The sequence below is a fragment of the Rhipicephalus microplus genome, unplaced genomic scaffold, assembly GCF_043290135.1.
Source record: "Rhipicephalus microplus isolate Deutch F79 unplaced genomic scaffold, USDA_Rmic scaffold_324, whole genome shotgun sequence".
In the NCBI taxonomy this organism is placed as follows: domain Eukaryota; kingdom Metazoa; phylum Arthropoda; class Arachnida; order Ixodida; family Ixodidae; genus Rhipicephalus; species Rhipicephalus microplus.
In genome coordinates, this window is record NW_027464892.1 from 40,001 (window position 1) to 47,551 (window position 7,551).

The following is a 7,551-nucleotide window of genomic DNA, read 5'->3' on the forward strand; positions in this document are numbered from 1 at the left end:
GGTTTTCGCGCCGCCCCGGCTGACGCGGTTTCGTGCCGCCCCGGCAGACGCAGTTCGGACTTAGCACTTTTCGGCTGTGCCTGGCTGGCGGCCCACTCACTCGATCGCCATGTCTGTTTGCCACAGTTTTCCCGGTGGTGCCGCACCCGGGCTCGCCCCGGCTGACGCAGTTTTCGCGCCGCCCCGGCTGACGCGGTTTCGTGCCGCCCCGGCAGACGCGGTTTTCGCGCCGCCCCGGCTGACGCGGTTTCGTGCCGCCCCGGCAGACGCAGTTCGGACTTAGCACTTTTCGGCTGTGCCTGGCTGGCGGCCCACTCACTCGATCGCCATGTCTGTTTGCCACAGTTTTCCCGGTGGTGCCGCACCCGGGCTCGCCCCGGCAGACGCGTTTTTTTTTTTTCTTTCGCCCCGGCTGACGCAGTTTTCGCGCCGCCCCGGCTGACGCGGTTTCGTGCCGCCCCGGCAGACGCGGTTTTTTGCGCCGCCCCGGCTGACGCGGTTTTTGCCGCCCCGGCTGACGCAGTTCGGACTTAGCACTTTTCGGCTGTGCCTGGCTGGCGGCCCACTCACTCGATCGCCATGTCTGTTTGCCACAGTTTTCCCGGTGGTGCCGCACCCGGGCTCGCCCCGGCTGACGCAGTTTTCGCGCCGCCCCGGCTGACGCGGTTTCGTGCCGCCCCGGCAGACGCGGTTTTCGCGCCGCCCCGGCTGACGCGGTTTCGTGCCGCCCCGGCAGACGCAGTTCGGACTTAGCACTTTTCGGCTGTGCCTGGCTGGCGGCCCACTCACTCAATCGCCATGTCTGTTTGCCACAGTTTTCCCGGTGGTGCCGCACCCGGGCTCGCCCCGGCTGACGCAGTTTTCGCGCCGCCCCGGCTGACGCGGTTTTTGCCGCCCCGGCTGACGCAGTTCGGACTTAGCACTTTTCGGCTGTGCCTGGCTGGCGGCCCACTCACTCGATCGCCATGTCTGTTTGCCACAGTTTTCCCGGTGGTGCCGCACCCGGGCTCGCCCCGGCTGACGCAGTTTTCGCGCCGCCCCGGCTGACGCGGTTTCGCGCCGCCCCGGCTGACGCGGTTTCGTGCCGCCCCGGCAGACGCGGTTTTCGCGCCGCCCCGGCTGACGCGGTTTTTGCGTCGCCCCGGCTGACACGGTTCGGACTTTGCACTTTTCGGCTGTGCCTGGCTGGCGGCCCACTCACTCGATCGCCATGTCTGTTTGCCACAGTTTTCCCGGTGGTGCCGCACCCGGGCTCGCCCCGGCTGACGCAGTTTTCGCGCCGCCCCGGCTGACGCGGTTTCGTGCCGCCCCGGCAGACGCGGTTTTCGCGCCGCCCCGGCTGACGCGGTTTCGTGCCGCCCCGGCAGACGCAGTTCGGACTTAGCACTTTTCGGCTGTGCCTGGCTGGCGGCCCACTCACTCGATCGCCATGTCTGTTTGCCACAGTTTTCCCGGTGGTGCCGCACCCGGGCTCGCCCCGGCTGACGCAGTTTTCGCGCCGCCCCGGCTGACGCGGTTTCGTGCCGCCCCGGCAGACGCGGTTTTCGCGCCGCCCCGGCTGACGCGGTTTCGTGCCGCCCCGGCAGACGCAGTTCGGACTTAGCACTTTTCGGCTGTGCCTGGCTGGCGGCCCACTCACTCGATCGCCATGTCTGTTTGCCACAGTTTTCCCGGTGGTGCCGCACCCGGGCTCGCCCCGGCTGACGCAGTTTTCGCGCCGCCCCGGCTGACGCGGTTTCGTGCCGCCCCGGCAGACGCGGTTTTCGCGCCGCCCCGGCTGACGCGGTTTCGTGCCGCCCCGGCAGACGCAGTTCGGACTTAGCACTTTTCGGCTGTGCCTGGCTGGCGGCCCACTCACTCAATCGCCATGTCTGTTTGCCACAGTTTTCCCGGTGGTGCCGCACCCGGGCTCGCCCCGGCTGACGCAGTTTTCGCGCCGCCCCGGCTGACGCGGTTTCGTGCCGCCCCGGCAGACGCGGTTTTCGCGCCGCCCCGGCTGACGCGGTTTCGTGCCGCCCCGGCAGACGCAGTTCGGACTTAGCACTTTTCGGCTGTGCCTGGCTGGCGGCCCACTCACTCGATCGCCATGTCTGTTTGCCACAGTTTTCCCGGTGGTGCCGCACCCGGGCTCGCCCCGGCAGACGCGTTTTTTTTTTCTTTCGCCCCGGCTGACGCAGTTTTCGCGCCGCCCCGGCTGACGCGGTTTCGTGCCGCCCCGGCAGACGCGGTTTTTTGCGCCGCCCCGGCTGACGCGGTTTTTGCCGCCCCGGCTGACGCAGTTCGGACTTAGCACTTTTCGGCTGTGCCTGGCTGGCGGCCCACTCACTCGATCGCCATGTCTGTTTGCCACAGTTTTCCCGGTGGTGCCGCACCCGGGCTCGCCCCGGCAGACGCGTTTTTTTTTCTTTCGCCCCGGCAGACGTGGTTCCCCCCCCCCCCCCTTTTCGCTCGCCCCGGCTGACGAGGTTTTCGCGCCGCCCCGGCTGACGCAGTTTTCGCGCCGCCCCGGCTGACGCGGTTTCGTGCCGCCCCGGCTGACGCGGTTTTCGCGCCGCCCCGGCTGACGCGGTTTTTGCGTCGCCCCGGCTGACACGGTTCGGACTTTGCACTTTTCGGCTGTGCCTGGCTGGCGGCCCACTCACTCGATCGCCATGTCTGTTTGCCACAGTTTTCCCGGTGGTGCCGCACCCGGGCTCGCCCCGGCTGACGCAGTTTTCGCGCCGCCCCGGCTGACGCGGTTTCGTGCCGCCCCGGCAGACGCGGTTTTCGCGCCGCCCCGGCTGACGCGGTTTCGTGCCGCCCCGGCAGACGCAGTTCGGACTTAGCACTTTTCGGCTGTGCCTGGCTGGCGGCCCACTCACTCGATCGCCATGTCTGTTTGCCACAGTTTTCCCGGTGGTGCCGCACCCGGGCTCGCCCCGGCTGACGCAGTTTTCGCGCCGCCCCGGCTGACGCGGTTTCGTGCCGCCCCGGCAGACGCGGTTTTCGCGCCGCCCCGGCTGACGCGGTTTCGTGCCGCCCCGGCAGACGCAGTTCGGACTTAGCACTTTTCGGCTGTGCCTGGCTGGCGGCCCACTCACTCGATCGCCATGTCTGTTTGCCACAGTTTTCCCGGTGGTGCCGCACCCGGGCTCGCCCCGGCAGACGCGTTTTTTTTTTTCTTTTGCCCCGGCTGACGCAGTTTTCGCGCCGCCCCGGCTGACGCGGTTTCGTGCCGCCCCGGCAGACGCGGTTTTTTGCGCCGCCCCGGCTGACGCGGTTTTTGCCGCCCCGGCTGACGCAGTTCGGACTTAGCACTTTTCGGCTGTGCCTGGCTGGCGGCCCACTCACTCGATCGCCATGTCTGTTTGCCACAGTTTTCCCGGTGGTGCCGCACCCGGGCTCGCCCCGGCTGACGCAGTTTTCGCGCCGCCCCGGCTGACGCGGTTTCGTGCCGCCCCGGCAGACGCGGTTTTCGCGCCGCCCCGGCTGACGCGGTTTCGTGCCGCCCCGGCAGACGCAGTTCGGACTTAGCACTTTTCGGCTGTGCCTGGCTGGCGGCCAACTCACTCGATCGCCATGTCTGTTTGCCACAGTTTTCCCGGTGGTGCCGCACCCGGGCTCGCCCCGGCTGACGCAGTTTTCGCGCCGCCCCGGCTGACGCGGTTTCGTGCCGCCCCGGCAGACGCGGTTTTCGCGCCGCCCCGGCTGACGCGGTTTCGTGCCGCCCCGGCAGACGCAGTTCGGACTTAGCACTTTTCGGCTGTGCCTGGCTGGCGGCCCACTCACTCGATCGCCATGTCTGTTTGCCACAGTTTTCCCGGTGGTGCCGCACCCGGGCTCGCCCCGGCAGACGCGTTTTTTTTTTCTTTCGCCCCGGCTGACGCAGTTTTCGCGCCGCCCCGGCTGACGCGGTTTCGTGCCGCCCCGGCAGACGCGGTTTTTTTGCGCCGCCCCGGCTGACGCGGTTTTTGCCGCCCCGGCTGACGCAGTTCGGACTTGGCACTTTTTGGCTGAGCCTGGCTGGTGGCCCACTCACTCGATCGCCATGTCTGTTAGCCACAGTTTTCCCGGTGGTGCCGCACCCGGGCTCGCCCCGGCTGACGCAGTTTTCGCGCCGCCCCGGCAGACGCGGTTTTCGCGCCGCCCCGGCTGACGCGGTTTTTGCCGCCCCGGCTGACGCAGTTCGGACTTGGCACTTTTTGGGCTGAGCCTGGCTGGCGGCCCACTCACTCGATCGCCATGTCTGTTTGCCACAGTCTTCCCGGTGGTGCCGCACCCGGGCTCGCCCCGGCAGACGCGTTTTTTTTTTCTTTCGCCCCGGCAGACGTGGTTCCCCCCCCCCCCCCCCCTTTTCGCTCGCCCCGGCTGACGAGGTTTTCGCGCCGCCCCGGCTGACGCAGTTTTCGCGCCGCCCCGGCTGACGCGGTTTCGTGCCGCCCCGGCTGACGCGGTTTTCGCGCCGCCCCGGCTGACGCGGTTTTTGCGTCGCCCCGGCTGACACGGTTCGGACTTTGCACTTTTCGGCTGTGCCTGGCTGGCGGCCCACTCACTCGATCGCCATGTCTGTTTGCCACAGTTTTCCCGGTGGTGCCGCACCCGGGCTTGCCCCGGCAGACGCGTTTTTTTTTTTCTTTTCGCCCCGGCTGACGCAGTTTTCGCCCCGCCCCGGCTGACGCGGTTTCGTGCCGCCCCGGCAGACGCGGTTTTTTGCGCCGCCCCGGCTGACGCGGTTTTTGCCGCCCCGGCTGACGCAGTTCGGACTTTGCACTTTTTGGCTGAGCCTGGCTGGCGGCCCACTCACTCGATCGCCATGTCTGTTTGCCACAGTTTTCCCGGTGGTGCCGCACCCGGGCTCGCCCCGGCTGACGCAGTTTTCGCGCCGCCCCGGCTGACGCGGTTTCGTGCCGCCCCGGCAGACGCGGTTTTCGCGCCGCCCCGGCTGACGCGGTTTCGTGCCGCCCCGGCAGACGCAGTTCGGACTTAGCACTTTTCGGCTGTGCCTGGCTGGCGGCCCACTCACTCGATCGCCATGTCTGTTTGCCACAGTTTTCCCGGTGGTGCCGCACCCGGGCTCGCCCCGGCTGACGCAGTTTTCGCGCCGCCCCGGCTGACGCGGTTTCGTGCCGCCCCGGCAGACGCGGTTTTCGCGCCGCCCCGGCTGACGCGGTTTCGTGCCGCCCCGGCAGACGCAGTTCGGACTTAGCACTTTTCGGCTGTGCCTGGCTGGCGGCCCACTCACTCGATCGCCATGTCTGTTTGCCACAGTTTTCCCGGTGGTGCCGCACCCGGGCTCGCCCCGGCAGACGCGTTTTTTTTTTTTCTTTCGCCCCGGCTGACGCAGTTTTCGCGCCGCCCCGGCTGACGCGGTTTCGTGCCGCCCCGGCAGACGCGGTTTTTTGCGCCGCCCCGGCTGACGCGGTTTTTGCCGCCCCGGCTGACGCAGTTCGGACTTAGCACTTTTCGGCTGTGCCTGGCTGGCGGCCCACTCACTCGATCGCCATGTCTGTTTGCCACAGTTTTCCCGGTGGTGCCGCACCCGGGCTCGCCCCGGCTGACGCAGTTTTCGCGCCGCCCCGGCTGACGCGGTTTCGTGCCGCCCCGGCAGACGCGGTTTTCGCGCCGCCCCGGCTGACGCGGTTTCGTGCCGCCCCGGCAGACGCAGTTCGGACTTAGCACTTTTCGGCTGTGCCTGGCTGGCGGCCCACTCACTCGATCGCCATGTCTGTTTGCCACAGTTTTCCCGGTGGTGCCGCACCCGGGCTCGCCCCGGCTGACGCAGTTTTCGCGCCGCCCCGGCTGACGCGGTTTCGTGCCGCCCCGGCAGACGCGGTTTTCGCGCCGCCCCGGCTGACGCGGTTTCGTGCCGCCCCGGCAGACGCAGTTCGGACTTAGCACTTTTCGGCTGTGCCTGGCTGGCGGCCCACTCACTCGATCGCCATGTCTGTTTGCCACAGTTTTCCCGGTGGTGCCGCACCCGGGCTCGCCCCGGCTGACGCAGTTTTCGCGCCGCCCCGGCTGACGCGGTTTCGTGCCGCCCCGGCAGACGCGGTTTTCGCGCCGCCCCGGCTGACGCGGTTTCGTGCCGCCCCGGCAGACGCAGTTCGGACTTAGCACTTTTCGGCTGTGCCTGGCTGGCGGCCCACTCACTCGATCGCCATGTCTGTTTGCCACAGTTTTCCCGGTGGTGCCGCACCCGGGCTCGCCCCGGCTGACGCAGTTTTCGCGCCGCCCCGGCTGACGCGGTTTCGTGCCGCCCCGGCAGACGCGGTTTTCGCGCCGCCCCGGCTGACGCGGTTTCGTGCCGCCCCGGCAGACGCAGTTCGGACTTAGCACCTTTCGGCTGTGCCTGGCTGGCGGCCCACTCACTCGATCGCCATGTCTGTTTGCCACAGTTTTCCCGGTGGTGCCGCACCCGGGCTCGCCCCGGCAGACGCGTTTTTTTTTTTTCTTTCGCCCCGGCTGACGCAGTTTTCGCGCCGCCCCGGCTGACGCGGTTTCGTGCCGCCCCGGCAGACGCGGTTTTTTGCGCCGCCCCGGCTGACGCGGTTTTTGCCGCCCCGGCTGACGCAGTTCGGACTTAGCACTTTTCGGCTGTGCCTGGCTGGCGGCCCACTCACTCGATCGCCATGTCAGTTTGCCACAGTTTTCCCGGTGGTGCCGCACCCGGGCTCGCCCCGGCTGACGCAGTTTTCGCGCCGCCCCGGCTGACGCGGTTTCGTGCCGCCCCGGCAGACGCGGTTTTCGCGCCGCCCCGGCTGACGCGGTTTCGTGCCGCCCCGGCAGACGCAGTTCGGACTTAGCACTTTTCGGCTGTGCCTGGCTGGCGGCCCACTCACTCGATCGCCATGTCTGTTTGCCACAGTTTTCCCGGTGGTGCCGCACCCGGGCTCGCCCCGGCTGACGCAGTTTTCGCGCCGCCCCGGCTGACGCGGTTTCGTGCCGCCCCGGCAGACGCGGTTTTCGCGCCGCCCCGGCTGACGCGGTTTCGTGCCGCCCCGGCAGACGCAGTTCGGACTTAGCACTTTTCGGCTGTGCCTGGCTGGCGGCCCACTCACTCGATCGCCATGTCTGTTTGCCACAGTTTTCCCGGTGGTGCCGCACCCGGGCTCGCCCCGGCTGACGCAGTTTTCGCGCCGCCCCGGCTGACGCGGTTTCGTGCCGCCCCGGCAGACGCGGTTTTCGCGCCGCCCCGGCTGACGCGGTTTCGTGCCGCCCCGGCAGACGCAGTTCGGACTTAGCACTTTTCGGCTGTGCCTGGCTGGCGGCCCACTCACTCGATCGCCATGTCTGTTTGCCACAGTTTTCCCGGTGGTGCCGCACCCGGGCTCGCCCCGGCTGACGCAGTTTTCGCGCCGCCCCGGCTGACGCGGTTTCGTGCCGCCCCGGCAGACGCGGTTTTCGCGCCGCCCCGGCTGACGCGGTTTCGTGCCGCCCCGGCAGACGCAGTTCGGACTTAGCACTTTTCGGCTGTGCCTGGCTGGCGGCCCACTCACTCGATCGCCATGTCTGTTTGCCACAGTTTTCCCGGTGGTGCCGCACCCGGGCTCGCCCCGGCAGACGCGTTTTTTT